This window comes from Lissotriton vulgaris, chromosome 5, assembly GCF_964263255.1.
Source record: "Lissotriton vulgaris chromosome 5, aLisVul1.2, whole genome shotgun sequence".
Lineage (NCBI taxonomy): Eukaryota > Metazoa > Chordata > Amphibia > Caudata > Salamandridae > Lissotriton > Lissotriton vulgaris.
This window is the reverse complement of record NC_141693.1, coordinates 3562089-3583605: the sequence shown is the minus strand read 5'-3', so window position 1 is coordinate 3583605 and position 21517 is coordinate 3562089. Positions and strand designations below refer to the sequence as shown.

The window sequence follows — 21517 nt, the reverse complement described above, 5'->3', positions numbered from 1 at the left end:
TTGAAGAAAAACACATTAAAATTCATTTTTTCTTCCCTACCCAATTTTATTGGTATTTCACTTCTACGCATGCACTCTCACTCTTTATTTCACGTTTAGAGCACTGCTTTCAGTCATCCTCGAACACATAATTTATATTTATATCACTGGGTCCCACATGTAGGTTTAGGCTTTGACATCTGCCAGTCCGCAGTGGGTATACTACTCCACCTTCAGGTGTGAAGGATCCCAGATGATGAAGGGCGGATCCGAGTGGTGACTGATAGGAATTTTTTCACAGGAAAGGGAGACCCTTAGCGTGACTTTTACAGCACACATTATTAGTTTGACTTCTCCTTTACATAGTAATTAGCCGGTTTGCATATGTGTTGACCTCTTGCTATTCTTTGTTGGTTTGACTGTTCATAGGGATAGTAGCATTGTTAGGTCATTAAACTGTCCCTCGGACCCTTTTCCCCTTTGTTATGTACATGCAGGTGGTTGTTACTACTCATGCATACTTAACCACCACTACTTTTGTCGTTGTAGTGGGCTGATCCTGGTAAAAGGGGAACCAAGCTCCATAATGAGAAGGATATCAACAGGCAAATGGTGTGTGAGGTAAATTCCAGTTATGATATTACACTAATTGTTGATGACTTTGTTTGTCAGTAGCTCTATCCGGGGAGGGGGACGTATCAACCTCAACAGCAAATGGGGAGAAACCCTTAACTAGGGGAGGAGTTAATATCCATGGCTGGGTAGATATCTCAATATGCAAGGCTAGAGGAGATATATATTTGGCATGGGGAGGAGTTACTATCCACGGTTGGATATGTTTCTTATTATGAAAGGCTAGAGGAGAGATCCATTCGACTAGGGGAGGAGTTACTATCCATGGCTGGATATGTGTCTTAGTATGCAAGGCTAGAGGAGAGATCCATTTGACTAGGGGAGGGGTTACTACTTATTTATTTATTTTATTTAAAAAGTTTTATATAGCGCTGGCTAGACCTGGAGGTATCAGAGCGCTTTACATGAGCATCAGAGCATAGTTACAGGTAACATCGTTACAAAGGTTACACGGTTCTTAGAGCATGGCAACATAGTTACTTGTACGGTCGAGATAAACAATAAGCACAAATACGTAAGGGGAAAAGAAGGCAAGGTGAGAGATTCAGGGGAGGGGTTGGAGTAGGGGGAAGTATACAGATAATGAAGGTGGGAAAGAGGAGGGGAGGGTGAGACACAGCATGGGGTGAGGAGGGGAAAGGTGACGGGGACACAAACCGGTAGACGAGTCAAGGCAACGTCCAAAGTCCAGTAAGCTGTGATCCCAGGGGAAGTGGTATCCCTTCCCTATCTCTATTGCGAGAGGTTCCCTTTACGCAGTGGACTCTCTCAGAGGGGTCTCTGAGACTCCAAGGCCTACATACTGGATCCTTCCCCAAAAAGGGGAGAAGGAGTGCTTTGGCAAGGGGTGCCATACCATACCTCAAGAGTGAGTGGCTCCCTTGGCGCAGTGGACTCACTCAGCAGGTTCGCTGAGACTCCAGAGTAGAATTATTGGATCTTTCCCCAACAAGGGGATAAGGAGTGCTTAGTCAAAGAGCACAAAGGACAAGGGGTAGGCAGAGTAGCAGGCAAGGGGAGAGATTCACGGGAGAGAGGATAGGAGCTAGGGAAGAGACAATAAGGACAGACGAAAAGAAGTCTGCCTAAAGACCGACTGGGTAGGTGACTACCAAGGAGGGAATCCACGGCCCATCTCCCCTATAGCTAAACTAAGTAGCTCCATCGGGCATCAGACAAAATAGTTCAGTCTCAAAACATTGAGAGAGGAGGGAGAGACATAAATAGAGGGAGGATGCGATAGGAGAAGACAGGAGAGACGAAAGGAAGTGCAACAATGTGGTTCAACAATATACTAGAAGAAGATCAACAAGTAAACATTAGGTCAAACAATCAGCAATACAATTAGGGGAGGAGAGAAAAGAGAGATAAAGTAGTGGGGCGTAGGGGAGGAGGGACGGTGAGGATAAGGGAAGAGAAAACCGTAGAGACAAAAGGAAGTCTGTCTAAAGACCGACTGGGTAGGTGACGACCAAGGAGGGAATCCACGGCCCATCTCCCCTATAGCTAAACCAGGTAGCTCCATCGGGCATCAGACAAAATAGTTCGGTCTCAATACATTGAGAGAGGAGGGAAGGAGAGACATAAATAGAGGGAGGGTGTGGGAGGAGACGACAGGAGAGACGAAAGGAAGTGCAACAATGTGGTTCAACAATATACTAGAAAGAACAACAAGTAAACATTAAATAAAACAGTCAGCAATACATTAGGGGAGGAGAGAGAGGAGAGAGAAAGTAGTGGGGGGGTAGGGGAGGAGAGGAAAGAGAGTGAGGATAAGGAAAGAGACAACCGAAGAGACGACATCTAGAGAAGAAGTAAATTTGCCAAGGGGGTGAGTTACTATCCATGGCTGGATAGGTGTCTTACTAGGAAAGAGGAGAGATCTATTTGGCTAGGAGAGGAGTTAATATATGTGGCTAGACAGGAAACATGCTTGTATATATGATTAGTGTCAGGATTTGGAACTTCTGGAGTGCAGCCCATAGTCATGTAGAGGGGTGTAACTATTCAATGTTAAGGGTGGTACAAACATATGATTGTAAGAGGGGGCAGGTTGCATATCTACTGATGAGGATGTCATTAAGCACAACAGGGAGTATTGATATAGAAGTCTGAAGCACATTGAGTGGGCAGAAGATATGGCCAAGTGTATAAAAACTGGTGACTCTGGGATCTGGGAACCTCTTAAAGTACACAATCTTGCAGGTTGTTTTCAATGAATAGCTAAGCTCGGAGAGATAGAGCTGTTCATACAAGAAGGGTGTTTCAGTCCTCAACTGAGCACTGACATCCACGGTGGGGGAGGCAGGAGTGTTTCCATCTGTCCTGGGTGGAGCCACGTTATTATTACTCCTGGGAAGGTGAGGATGCTAGGGGAGGGACCCTTGTGTGCACCTACAGAGGGGAGGCAGGAGTGTTTGCATCTGTCCTGGGTGGAGTCATGTTATTATTACTCCTGGGAGGCTGGAAATGCTAGGGGAGGGACCCTTGTGTGCACCTACAGAGGGGAGGCAGGAGTGTTTGCATCTGTCCTGGGTGGAGTCATGTTATTATTACTCCTGGGAGGCTGGAAATGCTAGGGGAGGGACCCTTGTGTGCACCTACAGAGGGGAGGCAGGGGTGTTTGCATCTGTCCTGGGTGGAGTCGTGTTATTATTACTCCTGTGAGGCTGGGAATGCTAGAGGAGGGACCCTTGTGTGCACTCACAGAGGGGAGGCAGGAGTGTTTGCATCTGTCTTGGGTGGAGACACGTTGTCATTACTCCTGGGAGGCTGGGATGCTAGGGGAGGGACCCTTGTGTGCACGTACAGAGGGGAAGCAGGAGTGTTTGCATCTGTCCTGTGTGGAGTCACGTTGTCATTACTCCTGGGAGGCTGGGGATGGGACCCTTGTGTGCACCTACAGAGGGGAAGCAGGAGTGTTTGCATCTGTCCTGTGTGGAGTCACGTTGTCATTACTCCTGGGAGGCTGGGGATGGGACCCTTGTGTGCATCTACAGAGGGGAAGCAGGAGTGTTTGCATCTGTCCTGTGTGGAGTCACGTTGTCATTACTCCTGGGAGGCTGGGGATGGGACCCTTGTGTGCATCTACAGAGGGGATGCAGGAGTGTTTGCATCCGTCCTGGGCGGAGTCACGTTGTCATTACTCCTGGGAGGCTGGGGATGGGACCCTTGTGTGCACCTTCAGAGGGGAAGCAGGAGTGTTTGCATCTGTCCTGTGTGGAGTCACGTTGTCATTACTCCTGGGAGGCTGGGGATGGGACCCTTGTGTGCATCTACAGAGGGGATGCAGGAGTGTTTGCATCCGTCCTGGGCGGAGTCACGTTGTCATTACTCCTGGGAGGCTGGGGATGGGACCCTTGTGTGCACCTTCAGAGGGGAAGCAGGGGTGTTTGCATCTGTCCTGTGTGGAGTCACGTTGTCATTACTCCTGGGAGGCTGGGGATGGGACCCTTGTGTGCATCTACAGAGGGGAGGCAGGAGTGTTTGCATCTGTCCTGGGCGGAGTCATGTTATTACTCCTGGGAGGCTGGGGATGCTAGGGGAGGGACCCTTGTGTGACAGAGGGGAGGATGAGATTCAAAACATTGAGAAAGTCCCGGGCCGAGTGTTGTTGTTTTGTCTCACAGTTGGAGGGGTGAATAAACATGGCTGGGGGAGGAGGCTATTCTCCCCAAACCTCTTGCTTCCTTATTTCCCCCCAAAGCTCCCCGCTTCTGTTCTCACCCTCTGCTCTACCTCGCCTCTCTGGCACTGCCCCCGTACCCGATCAGGGGTACCCGCCCCCCGCCTTCTCACCGGTCCCCGCTCTTTCTCCGTCCGTCGCCTCTTCTTCTACGACATCAGCAAGCGGAGAAACGGCCAAGAAGGCTCTGCGCCTGCGCGGAAGAGCGTGCGCTCGCCTGACGTCACTCAGCGGCTTTACCGTACGGCAGACCGTCGCGGGCCGCAGCCATTGACCCGTACGGACAACCGCGCTGCGCATGCGCTACCGGCTCCATTTATTGGGACGGAAGAAAATGGGAGAGTCCTAGTGCGGCCTATAACGTATATGCCAACATACATGGTTCATGCGGGAGACTCCTGATTTTTTAAAGCCAAAACTGGCGTTATTTTAGCTGTCTCCCACCTTCACTGGACTGCCCTTTATTGTAAGTAAATGGGGAAAAGTACAATCCCCTGATATTGTTTTCAAAATCTCCCACTTTCCTTATTAAAACGCTGGCATGTATGCTATAAATAAAACCTCTGTGAACGAACAGACGACGGTTCATTAAGGCAGCGCACAGAAACCACCTAGGTGGAGAAAGTGGGGTGGTGTGCTGGTCTGCAATCTACGTCACTCACTGGTCTCTGTACATAACAAAGAGACTCTCGCTCCGACGTCATGCGCAGGCTCCACGCATCGGCGGGAGCGCGCCAACAGTCATCGCCCCGCCTTCCTGCGGGCACCTCCTCTTCTGTCAGCCTGTCCCGACAGCGGGCGGTGCCTGACGTCAGAGCGCTGATGCACGTGTGTTCTTTCCAGAGTTCCCCCGGGGCACTAGCGAGGAGTTCGCAGCTGCTCTAGATAGTGTACTTTTGAAATATTCCAGGCGCCCCGAGACTACATGTAGCCTCCAACGTTACCGAATTCAGTCCATAGGATACTAAGTCGTGATGATTTACTCTTCTGAATCCAAATTTCTCGGTGGGCTTCAGAAGGCAGGGACTGGTCGTGTGAGACTCGGATAAGTACTGTTCCTGGCAGGCCAGTGACCCACATTTTTGTTGCGCTTTCTCTGCCTGGCACAGCGATTTCTCAGTGCGCCTGACAGGTATTGAAACAAATTATATTTGAATTTGTGACATCGGTTCCTACAGCAGCACCGTTGCAAGTCTAATACATACCAACCGACACGTTTCAGGCAGCTAAAAATAGCACAACATTCTCCCGATGATTGTTATTATTTTTTTTTAATCTCCCACTTTCCTCTTCTAACATGCTGGCATATGTGGATCCTATTAACTTTGCTTTCTTCAGCCTTGCAATACAGTATTGTGGCTACTGTGCTGCATGGCTAATATGAAAGTGCTAAATGTGTAAACTTTCTCAATGAAATGCACAAAATTGAGAGAAGGACCCAGACTGAGTAAAAGTATTGTGAAGATCACTGCAGTGTCCTCCCCAGCCTGGTAGTATGCAAATGACGAGCAGACACAGAGCTCTGTAGTGCACGTCTTTGTTCTCCAGAGTGCAAGCGTTAACTGTGCTCAATGGGTCTTGAACCAAACTAACAATTACATCGGTCTCTTACAGGGAGGGACAAGCAGGGTCCCACTATTCATATTTAGAAGACTATATATCCCCCCTCTATTGAATAAAAAGTACAAAATATGACATATATAGATCGTAGTTTTTAGGTCAAGTTTACTCGAACCTATTACTGCTGAACCAAAGTTTCTCAAACCAACCAGCCGGATTTCCGACAATGCGTGTTAATATTTCATCCGTGACTTCTTGAGCGCGCGCTTGGCCTGTTCCCTCCCACTCGCTGGCATCCCGCCCCTCCCCCTCCCTCCCCCCCACCACCAGGCTCACGCTTCTCCAGCGCGCCAAGAGCTTCACTTCAAATGGATGCCTTATTCAAGTGCAGCGCCGACGATCGGAGCTGACACTCCCCAGCGCTGCCTCGTCGTCGTTGCGCTTACTCTTTCAGTGCAGCCTTGTTCTTCTTAATCGCGCCATCGTCCCACATCAGCTCCCTGATCAGCCTTATCCCTGTTTCACAAGCGCGCATCCATTCCCTTAATCGCGGCATCGTCCCTTTACTTTAACATGCTGAAAGCTAATCCTCCAGTGCCGCGATTGATCTAAAACAAAAGAATAAAAAAAAAACCTATTTGTTTACTTTACAGCTGGCTTCTGCCAGGCTGCGCAATGTCTTAAATTATTTTCAGCTGTCCTTTCCCTTAATCGCGTCATTGTCCCTTTACTTGAACATGCTGAAAGCTAATCCTCAATTTTTTTATTAAACGTGTTTGAAAATGTGAAAACTTTCAATAAGCACCTCTACTCACGCTCTCTAAGTGCATTAAAACTATATATAACAGTCCTGCCGAGCTTCTTTTAGTAGCAGTGAATATTTCTACAGTCGGCTATTTTTGTGAAGTGAAATCCATGAGTTGCAGGTTGAGCTGCATTATTCACTAGTGCGCGTGTAAAATGCTCCAATGCCTTTGGGTCAAGTTTGCGATATATAAATGGACTTCTGTTTTTGAATAAATAAAGGAACTCAAAGGAGATTAGTTGCTTATTCAAATTGCTTGAAAATGTGAACATTTTTATAAGCACCTCTACTTGCGCTCTCTTTGTGCCTTGAAACTAAATATAACAGTCCTGCCGCGCTTCAACTCCCTCCCCCTCCCTCACCCTCCCTCACCACAGAGCGAATATTTTTATTATTCATTTTCAGCCCATGCTACTCTTACATGAAAAAAATGCCAGCACACTGCCATCTTAGTCAAACATAACCGGCTTGTTTTTTTTGCCGCGCGGCGCCAATGCTTGTTGTTAGCTTGTTGGGATTTGCTGTCCTAATCCTTCTCTGCCAAGGTTTTGTTCAGTTAGTCCGTAGCTTCCTTTTTTGCCACTTCCCTGTAACGTGAGAGATGCCCAGTTCTTAGTTACATTGGCAAAGTGCACATGATGAACGAGTAAATATATTAAAGAGAACCTTAAAAGAAAACACTACTACATTGTAGCATTGTAAAATAATTTGCAGTGTGGCTATACCAATTGTATCCTCTTTTTAGGGCTCGCCTGCTGTGATGCGCTTGCGCATAGCTGGCGAGCTATATTATGGCTTAAACAGAGCTTAACCATCTCGGTGATTTGTTGCAGTGCCCGAGAAAAAAAGCTCAATGCGCAAGCGCATTGGCAAAAAGCGCGTGCACATCAAAGCCACCAGCACATCAAAGCCTCCCTCCCACAGGCATCTCAGCTTCCCCCAGCGGCATTTCTCCTCCCCTAATTATTCACTGCACGGCCGGCAGCAACATCAAAGGCTGCTGCTGCCGTGACTCGCATTTCTCCTCCCTCCCCTTTCACTGCCCAGGCCATCAAAACCTAAACAAGAATACTGAACTTAAAAGTTGCCTTTAATTGGTGCATTAGCTAGTATCTAGTCTCTCTGAAATCATATAATTGCAGGAAAGACCTCTAGTAACGAACTCTGTAGTCAGATACCGGGACACAGAGGAACCCACCATGCAGCTCCACCGATGCACCCACCATACAGCTCCACCTATGCACCCACCACACAGATCCACCTATGCACCCACCACACAGCTCCACCGATGCACCCACCACATAGCTCCACCAATGCACCCACCACACAGCTCCCCCGAGGCACCCACCACACAGCTCCACCGAACGACCCACCACACAGCTCCACCGATGCACCCACCACACAGCTCCACCGAGGCACCCACCACACAGCTCCACAGATGCACACAGCTCCACCGAGGCACCCACCACACAGCTCCACAGATGCACACAGCTCCACCAATGCACCCACCACACAGCTCCCCCGAGGCACCCACCACACAGCTCCACAGATGCACCCACCACCCAGCTCCACCGATGCACCCACCACACAGCTCCGCCGAGGCACCCACCACACAGCTCCACCGATGCACCCACCACACAGCTCCACTGATGCTCCAACTAAGCTCCACCAATGCACCCACCACACAGCTCCACCAATGCACCCACTAAGCTCCACTGATGCACCCACCACACAGCTTCACCGATGCACCCACCACACAGCTCCTTCGATGCACCCACCACACAGCTCCACCGAGGCACCCACCATTTAGCTCCACCAAGGCACCCACCACACAGCTCCACCGATGCACCCACCACACAGCTCCACCGACACAGCTCCACCGATGCACCCACCACACAGCTCCACCGAGGCACCCACCACACAGCTCCACAGATGCACCCACCACACAGCTCCACAGATGCACCCACCACACTGCTCCAAGAAGCACCCACCACACAGCTCCACCGAGGCACCCACCACACAGCTCCACAGATGCACCCACCACACAGCTCCACAGATGCACCCACCACACTGCTCCAAGAAGCACCCACCACACAGCTCCACCGATGCACCCACCACACAGCTCCACAGATGCACCCACCACCCAGCTCCACCGATGCACCCACCACACAGCTCCACCGATGCACCCACCACACAGCTCCACTGATGCTCCAACTAAGCTCCACCAATGCACCCACCACACAGCTCCACCAATGCACCCACTAAGCTCCACCGATGCACCCACCACACAGCTCCACAGAGGCACCCACCATTTAGCTCCACCAAGGCACCCACCACACAGCTCCACCGATGCACCCACCACGCAGCTCCACCGACACAGCTCCACCGATGCACCCACCACACAGCTCCACAGAGGCACCCACCATACAGCTCCACCGATGCACCCACCACACAGCTCCACCGATGCACCCACCACACAGCTCCACCGAGGCACCCACCATACAGCTCCACCGATGCACCCACCACACAGCTCCACTGATGCACCCACCACACAGCTCCACCGAGGCACCCACCACACAGCTCCACCGAGGCACCCACCACACAGCTCCACCGAGGCACCCACCACACAGCTCCACAGAAACACCCACCACACAGCTCTACCTACACAGCTCCACTGATGCACCCACCACACAGCTCCACCGATGCACCCACCACCCAGCTCCACCGATGCACCCAGCACACAGCTCCACCGACACAGCTCCACCGATGCACCCACCACACAGCTCCACTGATGCACCCACCACACAGCTCCACCGATGCACCCACCACACAGCTCCACCGATGCTCCAACTAAGCTCCACCAATGCACCCACCACACAGCTCCACCAATGCACCCACTAAGCTCCACCGATGCACCCACCACACAGCTTCACCAATGCACCCACCACAGAGCTCCACCGAGGCACCCACCACAGAGCTCCACTGATGCACCCACCACACATCTCTACCAATGCACCCACCACACAGCTCCACTGATGCACCCACCACACAGCTCCACCGATGCACCCACCACACAGCTCCACCGATGCACCCACCACACAGCTCCACCGATGCACCCACCACACAGCTCCACCGAGGCACCCACTACACAGCTCCACCGAACGACCCACCACACAGCTCCACTGATGCACCCACCACACAGCTCCATCGATGCAACAACCACACATCTCCACCGACACTGCTCCACCGATGCACCCACCACGCAGCTCCACCGACACAGCTCCACCGATGCACCCACCACACAGCTCCACCGAGACACCCACCACACAGCTCGACTGAGGCACCCACCATACAGCTCCACCAAGGCACCCACCACACAGCTCCACCGATGCACCCACCACACAGCTCCACCGAGGCACCCACCACACAGCTCCACAGATGCACCCACCACACAGCTCCACAGATGCACCCACCACACAGCTCCAAGAAGCACCCACCACACAGCTCCACCGATGCACCCACCACACAGCTCCACAGATGCACCCACCACCCAGCTCCGCCGAGGCACCCACCACACAGCTCCACCGAGGCACCCACCACACAGCTCCACCGATGCTCCAACTAAGCTCCCATTTTCTCTGTGAGATATGATCTTGGTTACTCCTCATGGGGACAGTCATGTAATCTTAGCGCCGGGACACCTCCATCGGAGGTAGCTGCGCGCTCTATAAGCTCCATAAATAAATAAATGCACCCACCACACAGCTCCACCAATGCACCCACTAAGCTCCACCGATGCACCCACCACACAGCTTCACCGATGCACCCACCACAGAGCTCCAACGAGGCACCCACCACACAGCTCCACCGTGGCACCCACCACACAGCTCCATCGAACGACCCACCACACAGCTTCACCGATGCAGCCACCACACAGCTCCACCGACACAGCTCCACCGATGCACCCACCACCCAGCTCCACCGACACAGCTTCACCGATGCACCCACCACACAGCTCCACAGAGGCACCCACCATTTAGCTCCACCAAGGCACCCACCACACAGCTCCACCGATGCAGCCACCACACAGCTCCACCGATGCACCCACCACACTGCTCCACCGATGCACCCACCACACTGCTCCACCGATGCACCCACCACACAGCTCCACCGAGGCACCCACCACACAGCTCCACAGATGCATCCACCACACAGCTCCACTGAGGCACCCACCACACAGCTCCACTGAGGCACCCACCACACAGCTCCACAGATGCACCCACCACACAGCTCCACAGATGCACCCACCACACAGCTCCACCGAAGCACCCACCACACAGCTCCACCGATGCACCCACCACCCAGCTCCACCGATGCACCCACCACACAGCTCCGCCGAGGCACCCACCACACAGCTCCACCGATGCACCCACCACACACCTCCACCGATGCTCTAACTAAGCTCCACCAATGCACCCAGCACACAGCTCCACCAATGCACCCACTAAGCTCCACCGATGCACACACCACTCAGCGGAACCACAGCATCACTCAGCGCAACCACAGCATCGCTCAGCACCACCACAGCGTTCACTCAGCGCAACCACAGCATCACTGGTTCAAATATGTTCTTTCAATGTTTCAAGCTGTTTTCAAGCTTTCATGCTTTATTACAAATCACAAAAAGATGTTAGTATTTCACTTCTGTTCTTGGATTTTCGTCACAATAAAAAACACAACATAATCTTCACAAAAGTTATTTACAAAAGTTTAAGCTATTGCCATTACAAATTAAATACATTATTTAAGTATGAATTATTTAAAAAAATTAAAAGCCATTGTTATTTGTAATATCAATACATCTAAGTCACGTAAATACAAAACATGTTGCATTACAAATGCTATAGGTGTTTGCGAAAGTTATAACTATTGGCATTGTAAATGACAAAGCTATTAATTTAGCTATTTTAAAAAGTAACACATAAATAAAAAAAAATCATTTATAAGACCAATAGCTCAAACTTTCCTAATGCGAGCCCTATTGCATTTCCAATGCTTGTTTTTCTAGTGCTTGCTTATGCGTGCACTAGCGGCGCGTGTGGCTTCTGCTGTTTTATTTAGGTAGAATATGGCATATACTAACAGTATTGCTATATGTATTGAACAGAAGTTCATCTCTACACATCTCTTTTCCCCTGCTTTCACAGATATAAATCACAAAAGAGATTAGTGATGTCCCTTTACAGAGCACCTTAGTTCCTCTCATTTTTTCCACACTAAAAACAAAGCACTGTTGTCAGCATGATGCTGCTTTTGGACAGAGTCTGGTGCCCTCTCTGGGATCACGTGAGACCCCCTAGGGGAGCCAGATCCCAACAGTTTAAAGACCCCTGCTCTAGTGCATGTTTCGTTTGACCTCCCTTCATTGCATAATCAGTGTGTTCTGTTTAAAAAAACAGTTTTTGAAACATGGGTTTTGCGCGATGAAATGAACTCCCTACATGTGGCCACTGACCACATCAGTTCAGTCGTAATACTGACGGCATACCAAAACCACGTGCCAAGTGCGACTGTGTCACATGACGCACCTTAAGCCAGTCCAGGAGTCTTGGGCAGCGACAGTGTGCATCCTGGAACTTGTAGTTTCACTTTTCCTTCACACTTGTTGGATTCCTCGAAGTCACACTGGGCCGAGAAGGTTGCAGGCTCCAGATGCGCTGTGGTGTTTGCTGAAGTGCAGACCTGTCTGCGGGATCACGGGGCACCTCGGCATCTGTGAAGGGCCCTCTTTTCTCTGAGAGGCGCCCTGGCTGCTGCACACCCTCCTTCCTGCCTCTGATCTGTGTGCGTTCATCTCGCCACTTCACCTTAGGAAGCATGTACACCCCTGGAGCAGGGCTCTCAAATCCCCACCGCCACATGCCTCCTTGCTGTCTCCCTACCCGTTCTATGCAAGCTTTGCTTCTCCTTCCACTCGGACGTTCCAATTTGTCCACAGCTTGCTTTCTCTTACTTAGAGTAACACCAATGAAAATGAGCTTGCTACCTCCAACCCGAAGACTGACGATTTTTCAAGCCAAAACTGCTTTATTTATGCTGTCCCCCGTCCAAAATTACCTCCGCTTTTAAATAAATCAATGGAGAAAATACATTTCCCGATTTTTTTTAATCCCATTTTCATGTTCTAAAACGTTGCTTGTATGAAACCCATGAATTCACTGTTTCGTGTCAACTCTCTACTCGCTCACTAATAAATATACCCTTGGGCGCTCGCTGCATATATCTCATACTGGCACCACCTAATAGCATCCCGGGGCGAAATCTGGTTCTCTCGCTAAGCCGTTGCTGCTGCTCTTTTCACTTTTCTAACAAAATACATCCGGCGCCACGCACGTCACTGCTGACAGCGTGATGAACTCAAAGAAACATCATTGCTAAGGAAACCCTTGCTCCTCTGCTCACATTGACCTGCTTGTCATCCACCCTTTTGCCATGTTGCCCTTTTCTTCTGATTCAGCATTTCCGTTCAACCACACACAACACCACACACACACCCCACACACACCCCCACACGCCCACACACACAGCCCCCCACACACAACCCCCCACACACACAACCCTATCTATCGCCCTCCCTCTATCTATCTATCGCTCTCACTCTATCTATCACCCTCACTCTATCGCACTCATTCTATCTATCGCATCACCACAGCATCACTCAGCACCACCACAGCATCACTCAGGGGCACCACAACATCACTATGCGCTACCACAGCATCACTGAACGCCACAGCATCACTCGTCGCCAGCACAACATCAATCTGGGCAACCATTCAACTACTGGTTCAAATATGTTCTCTCAATGTTTCAAGCTTTATTACAGATGTCACAAAAAGATGTTAATATTTCACTTCTGTTCTTGGATTTTCGTCACAATAAAATACACTGAACATAATCTTCACAAAAGTTATTTACAAAAGTTTAAGCTATTGCTATTATAAATTACAATAACTTTTATTTAAGTATTAATTATTAAAAGAAATTAAAAGCCATTGTTATGTGTAATAGCAATACATCTAAGCCATGTAAATACAACACATATTGTATTACAAATGCTATAGGTGTCACATTTGCTAAAGTTATAACTATTTGCATTGTCAATGACAAAGCTATACATTTTTTGTGCCTTTCTGCCCTCTGTTAGACTCGTTTTTTGTGCCTTTCTGCCCTCTGCATCACTACATCATCACTCAGCGCTACCCCAGCATCACTTAGCACCACCACATTATCACTCAGCACCTCCACATTATCACTCAGCAACACCACATTATCACTCAGCACCACCACAACACCACCCAGCGCCACCCAGCATCACTCAGCGCCACCCCAGCATCACTCAGCACCACCACAGCATCACTCAGCACCACCACAGCATCACTCAGCGCCACCCCAGCATCACTCAGCACCACCACATTATCACTCAGCACCACTCGGCACCACCACAGCATCACTCAGCGCAACCACAGCATCACTCAGCACCACCACAGCACCACTCAGCGCTACCCCAGCATCACTCAGCACCACCACATTATCACTCAGCACCAACACAGCACCACCACATTATCACTGAGCAGCACCACTCAGCACCACCACACCACCCAGTGCCACCCCAGCATCACTCAGCGCCACCCCAGCATCACTCAGCATCACTCAGCACCACCACAGCATCACTCAGCGCCACCACATTATCACTCAGCACCACCACATTATCACTCAGCACCACCACAGCACCATTCAGCACCACTCAGGGGTACCACAGCATCACTCAGCGCAACCCCAGTATCACTCAGCACCACCACAGCACCACTCAGCACTACCCCAGCATCACTCAGCACCACCACATTATCACTCAGCACCAACACAGCACCACCACAGCACTACCACATTATCACTCAGCAGCACCACCACAGCACCACTCAGCACCACCATAGCACCACTCAGCACCACCACAGCATCACTCAGCACCACTCACCACCACCACAGCATCACTCAGCACTACTCAGCACCACCACAGCACCACTCAGCACCACCACAGCACCACTCAGCGCCACCCCAGCATCACTCGGCACCACCACAGCACCACTCAGCGCTACCCCAGCATCACTCAGCACCACCACATTATCACTCAGCACCACCACAGCACCACTCAGCACCACCACAGCACCACTCAGCACCAACACAGCACCACTCAGCACCACCATAGCACCACCACATTATCACTCGGCATCACCACACTATCACTCAGCACCACCACAGCACCACCACCACAGCACCACTCAGCACCACCACAGCACCACTCAGCACCATCACAGCATCACTCAACACCACCACAGCATCACTCAGCACCACCACCGCACCACTCAGCACAACCACATCATCACTCAGCACCACCACAGCACCACTCAGCACCACCACAGCATCACTCAGCGAAACCCCAGGTTATAGGCGTCTGTAAGAAATGGGGTTACCAAATCTCCAAGGGGGTAGCATGGAACCAAGCGGGCAGGCCAAACTTCGGAGGACATGTGAAGCGCTCACGCAGTACCCACAGACGACACACCAGGCACACCACAAAAGAGGCAGGACACCAGTTTGATTTGGAAAATTAGTAAGTAGTTTAGTATATCTCCAACCTGTAAGGCAAAAATGCATAAACAGTGGTATCACAACACAGCGCCAACTGGCACCAGAGCCAAGTGTATCAGGGGGGATTATTTACATGGGAAGTAAGGGCTGAGTCCGGAAGTCCATGGCTGAAATGAAAAGAATGTGATTAAATTAACATTAACCCTGGGGTCAATATATGCGGGGCCAACTCAGGCACTAATCTTCAGTGGGAGGCTGTAATTGCAAAATACAATATTAGCAGAAGTATACCTCGTGCACTATAACTCCAACCCGACCCCTGTAATGGAAAAACTTCATGGTACCTCAGCACATATTAACAGACAGGAGCACCTGTAATAAATCAGCAATGCTTGCTCATTAACATGGGATACAACCAGGGGCCTGGAATGACACGTCAGGCCAGCACAGGGACAGGACACCTGTAGTAAAAGGGCACATCAAGGTTTTACTCCACCCTCATCCTGTAGGAATAAAACACTAGGCCGAACTTGTAATGCCTAAATATGTGGGCATCCAACTTTAGGCACAAACTCAGTAAACATAGGGCCTCAATAGCATATCTGGAATCAACCGGTACTGGATAACTACTCAGCCCGGGACCTGCATGAAAGCATGAGGGCATCAACATTAGATATCGGTCTCATCACCTTAGGCCAGGGGGATGACCATCTCATCAGGTAAGTAGGCACCTTGTATGCAATAAAACCTTAGGCATACACATAACGGTGTGACATTAGGCAGACCCTCCAGGATATCGCGATTTTGCGATTTGCAGCGAAATCGGCACTTTTGTAAAAATTCTGCGATTTTTGCAAAAGTGCCAGCGAAATCGGCACTTTTGTAGAAATCGCGGTATTTTGACAAAAGCCGCTATATCCTGGGGGGTCTGATCTATCACAAATAATCAAGAGGGAGGGATCACTTGTCCTGCGTGAACCAGGGTATGCAGGAGATCGAACAACGGTGTCTCCAAATTAAACCCTCATGCACGTGTAGGGTAGCGTGGTAAGCGGTATATTTTGATTCTCCGCTTTTCTGACACGTGTGTGCATAATCATCGGGTTTTCGGTATGCAGCCTCCACCAGGAGGATCTTACCCTCGGTAAAAACAGTAGTGACCCAGTGATGTGGAGGGAGTGTAGGATGATAAAAATCCCCCGGAGACCCAGTAGTCGGAATTTTATTAAGTCTGGGTTCGGGTGGATCCCATTAGGGGAATGCTCCAGTAGTGTGCGCTCTATTGAAAAAGTTAAGTTTTCAGGACGCACTAGCATTCAAAATAATTTAAAATGGCCAACATGTTTCAGCCCTCTATGCCGTGAATCGGACTTTAGGGCTTTCTTCAGGACCCGTGGTGAAAGGTGATAGTGATGCTCGACTACTATATTTATAGCAAGCAGGTGTGTAGAAAAAAGGGAAATTATCAACCTGTTTCTTTGTTCTCGAGGTCACGATGTACCTATAGTTCAAACATAATGATAAAAGACATACACAGAAAACACAATAAAATACAGAAAAAAAAGGGTAAGGGAGACACATAATGTAGTGAATTCACTACTAGACAATGCAGGTTGTTGCAACTTAAAATAGCAATACTTCGTAACCCCCAGTGATTGGCAGTGTCAACTCTCTCTTTCTCCAACAGGCTAGTACATGCAAAAAGTGGTTCATAGACAATGAATCATACTTATATGCAAATATGGAGGGTCCAGAAAATACCCCACTACTCAGAAGACTATCGTGGTAAGTCGGAAGTGGCAATTATTTGTCACGTGACATGCAGACAATGCTCATTCATAAGTGCAATTTCTACTGTCTTTAGCATGATAATGGTTGCCCCGCGTAGTGAAAATCTTTCATACCGCCGTGCTCTGTGCGCCAGATTCATACCTGCAATGAACAATAGTTACACCTCCTTCTAGTATGACAAAGGCATATATACTCGTATGCAAAATGCGTAGGGATTAGATGATGCCCCGCCACTAAGATGACTATAGTGGTGAATCAAAAAATGTGGCAATCGTTTTTACACTACGCATGCAAGATAGCTCATTCGAAAAGATGTACAATTTTCTACTATCTTGAGCCTGATAATGATTGCCCCGCGTAGTGAAAAATCTTTCATACCGATGTGCTCTGTGCACCCTGCGCGCCAAAATCATACCTGAGATGTATATTAGTTACACCTCCTTCGGGTGTGGCAAGGGCTTCGAGGGGGCTAGATAGAGGGAATAACGCAGTGTTAGCGTGAGGCCGGGCTCTGTATACTTGCGGTTTTGTAGCGGAAGAGTCTCGTGGCAGTACCTAACGCTCCTGTCCTCGCGCTTCGCGTTGCGCTTCTGCTGCCTCTTGCGACCCGGGAGTAACAGCACTGATCTTCCGGGTCGGTATTTTGAGGTTTTTAGTCGTGGAAATAGAAAGAGGACTGCGCCGTCCTATGTGTTTACACTATTGTAACTCGGAGAACATGGATAATAGTGTTCTTAATGCCGCTTTTTTGGAGGCACACTTAGTTTTCCAAAATTGGAGATTAATGTTAGAAAAAATCAGAGAAGGATTTGAAAATCAAAAATTTAAAACTGAAAATTATTTTCAAATCATGGTAGTCAGTTGCAATATTTGGCAAAATAAATAGTGAAATCGGTGGCAGGCAGTTTGTTGATATTTGATACATAATTCATCTCCGATGTTTCTCATAATGCAGCCTACGTGTTTACACTATTGTAAATTGGAGAACATCGGTAATAGTGTTCTTAATGCCGCTTTTTTCGGGGGCACACTTGTTATTTCAAAATTGAAGGTAAATGTTGGAAAAAATATATTGGGGGAGACTTGAAAATAAAAATTAAAATAAAAATGAAAACTGAGAAAAGTATTGTCCAAATCATGGTAGTCAGTTGTAAAAAATTTTGGCAAATTGGTTAGTAAATTCGGCGGCAAGCAGTTTGTTGACATTTGGTACATAATTCATCTCTGGTGGGTTTTTTTTCCACACAATGCAGCCTCGGGATGTCTTTTATGCTTATGCTGATGTTAGTTATAAAAGGCAGACTCATTTCAACACACTCAGCCACGGAATATTGTCATTCAGCCCCCTAGTATCTGTCCCCAGACGGTGGACCCAACGTTGCTCTTTTTCAAAGAGGATTCTTTCTGCGTTGCTGTCCTTAGTGTCCAGAGTTTCTAGGATGACCCAACTGAGGTTGTCCACTGTATGGTTTTTCTCCAGAAAATGACTAGCCATCTTGGTTGTGATTTTCTTACATTTAACGTTGCTCCTGTGCTCAACGATCCTTTGTTTGGCTTTTCTGCAGGTCATGCCAATGTAGTGCAGTTGGCAGGGGCAGGTGATCATGTAAACTACATGGCTCGTGTTACAGTTGGTGTGTCTGAGCATTCTCCATTTAAGATTTGGAAGTAGTTGTAACTCTTTTGTTGGTTGGGTTAGTTTACACACTGAGCAAGAGCCACAAGGGTAGTGTCCAATAATGGGGGGGTTTCCCCACAGATTGGATTGCTGTCCTCGTTTAATTACAGGTGGTCTCGTGTGCACCAGGATGTCTTTTAGGTTCCTACAACGCCTGTTGGCGAATCTCGGTTTTGGCCAAGAAAGAGCGCCGGAGGTGAGGATCCTCCAATTCTTATTCACAATTTTTTTGACTTTGTCAGTTACCGGACTGTAGGTCGTGACACAGGTAGTGAGATCTTCAGGTTCTGTTTTTGGGAAGGTCTCTAGAAGGCCTTCTCTGTTTTGGTGCTGTGCTCTTTTTTTGCATTTATTTATCACTCGTCTTGGGTATTCTCGATGTTGGAGTTTAGTGCAAAGATCTTGTGCTTGTGCCCGATACTCTGTGTTCTTGCTGCAGTTCCTCCGCAATCTGAGGAACTGGCTGTAGGGAAGATTTTCCCTCAAAGGGCGAGGATGAAAGCTCTTAAAGGAGAGGAGACTGTTCTTAGCTGTTTCTTTGAAGAAAGTGCGTGTTTGTAGACGCCCGTCTTCTGCATATATTGTAATATCCAGGAAGTCTAAGCTTCTTCTATTCGCACTATAAGTGAACTTCAGACAGTTGTCTTTTGTGTTCAGCCATGCGTGGAAATCTTTTAGATCCTCCTCGCTGCCTGCCCAGATTAGCAGGATGTCGTCAATATACCGCTTCCAAAGCAGTATATGACGAATATAGGGGTTGGTTTCTGTGTGTATATGAATGCCCTCAAAGGTGCTTACATATAACCCAGCCACACTCGGGGCAAAGGTGCTGCCCATCGAAGTCCCATGGCGTTGTAAGTATAGTGTCTCTTTGTATAGAAAGTGATTCTCTGTCAACGCCATGCGGCAACATTCCAAGACGAAGTGTCTAGGGGTTTTGTATATCCAGTCCTTCTCAAAAAGAATTTGTTCAAGCATATCCAAGGTCTCTCGTTGTGGTAGGCTCGTGTAGAGACTTTCCACATCCAGTCCTACAAGCATCATGGTGTCAGGTGAGTATTCGACATCTTTGAGTAAGTTCAGAAGGTGTTGCGTATCTTTTAAGTAGGTAGGTGTACTCTGGACCAATGGTTTGAGGTAATGATCAGCAAACTGAGAGAGAGGCTCTAGAACTGACCCAATGCCTGACACTATCGGTCGTCCTGGAGGTGGTATTCGGGCCTTGTGAACTTTAGGCAATGAGTAGAAATATGGAGTTTTTGGATTCTTTGCTACTAGGAATTCAGCTTCTTTTTTGGAAAGCCAATTATGGGCTTCCGCCTCTTCGATCATCATTTGTATTTCTCTCTGTAGCCTCGGGGTGGGATCAATGAATAGTTTTTTGTAGAATTTCTCATCTGAGAGGAGATCAAGGCATTGCTTGTCATAACCCTCTGCAGACAGGATCACTATCCCCCCTCCTTTATCGGCTGGTTTTATAATGATTTGGCCGTCGTTCTTCAATTCGTCCAACGCTGTCTGTTCAGCTCTCGTTACATTATGAAACGGTTTCCGTTGGTCAGATGATAGTTCGTCTACTTCTCTCATAATAGCTTGCTCAAAGGTTGCGATTTCAATCGGAATTTGAGAGAGCAAAGGGCAAAAAGTGGACTTGTTCCTCAATGAGGTATCTCCCTCAGGGATGTATTTCGGTTGGTCCTTAAAAAAGGCTTTTAGTTTTAGGGTTCGGCAGAATTCCGCCAGTTCACATTTTATTTTGAAGACATCTGTTTTGGGGGTAGGGACGAATCCCAGGCCTTTATTCAGGACATCCTCCTGTTCCTTGGTTAGGACCTTGTCGGTCAGATTTATGATGAGGGAACAGTGTTGGCTTTTGTCACACTCCTCGTTTGGACCTGTCGGGTCTGGTCCGACCAGGTTACTCCTCGGTTCTTTCCTCGTTGTTGAGGTTGGCCCCTCCCTAAAAAAGGAACCCTGGATGGAAAGTTCTGTCCTTGTTGTTGGGGTCCTTGATGGTTCATGGGCGGGGGTCCCGAGAAGAAGGGGTTCATCCAACCTTGAAAATGTGGGTTGAAGGGTTGAAAGGGAATTCCTTGGTGGTCTACTTGGAAGAATGGAGGACTCCATGTGCTCTTGCCTCGTCGGTTGTTCCTCCTGTTTTGTGGTCTTCCTCTGTTGTAATTGGGAGATTCATCTCCACTCTGGTCCGATCCATCAACTGAGGACCCACTGGTTGACCCATAGTTTGATGCATTGTCATTAAATTTGTGGTCCTTATTACTATAAGGGTGTATACGTTCAAGGGAAAACCTCTTCAGTTCTTTTGCTAGTTTTTGTAGCTTGGTCTGGGTGAGATATTCTTGAGTGTCGTCCATTTCCTTATTGATCTCTTCAAGCCTTTTCTTATAGATGGTTACATTCACCGTATTGTTCAATTTTGTTTCAAGGATTTGAATTTTAACAGTGAGTTCATCTGTTAGTCTTGATGCTGTCTTGATTATTAGGACTAAGTAGTCCCTTGTGCACTTCCAGGATATGGCCGACCAGTCTTTTCTAAAGGCCAGATCTTTCAGAAAGATGCGTGGGGCATTTGTAACCCAGAGGCCTCTGGGAGCTGCATTTACCCTTAGGTATTCCGTCATGATAATCCCGTGGACGGCAGTTCTTACTTGTTCCTTTTTTATTTTGGTCAATGCATCCCAGTCTGTGGTGCTTGCTAGAGTCTGAGTGAGGTCACTGT

General features: G+C 48.7%; 1 protein-coding gene across 6 annotated transcripts in view; it reads right to left on the bottom strand.

Moving 5' to 3' along the window:
* Positions 1-4593, bottom strand: part of DAXX (death domain associated protein) — a 343599-nt gene extending 339006 nt beyond the window's left edge. The window contains exon 1 of one of the 6 annotated variants that reach the window (XM_086920614.1): positions 4411-4593. The gene's annotated coding sequence lies outside the window, so the exon portion shown is untranslated. Of the gene's footprint in view, positions 1-4338 lie in introns of all 6 variants that reach the window. The other 5 variants (XM_086920612.1, XM_086920609.1, XM_086920611.1 and 2 more) reach the window with 5 other exon arrangements.
* Positions 4594-21517: the final 16924 nt, after the last annotated feature.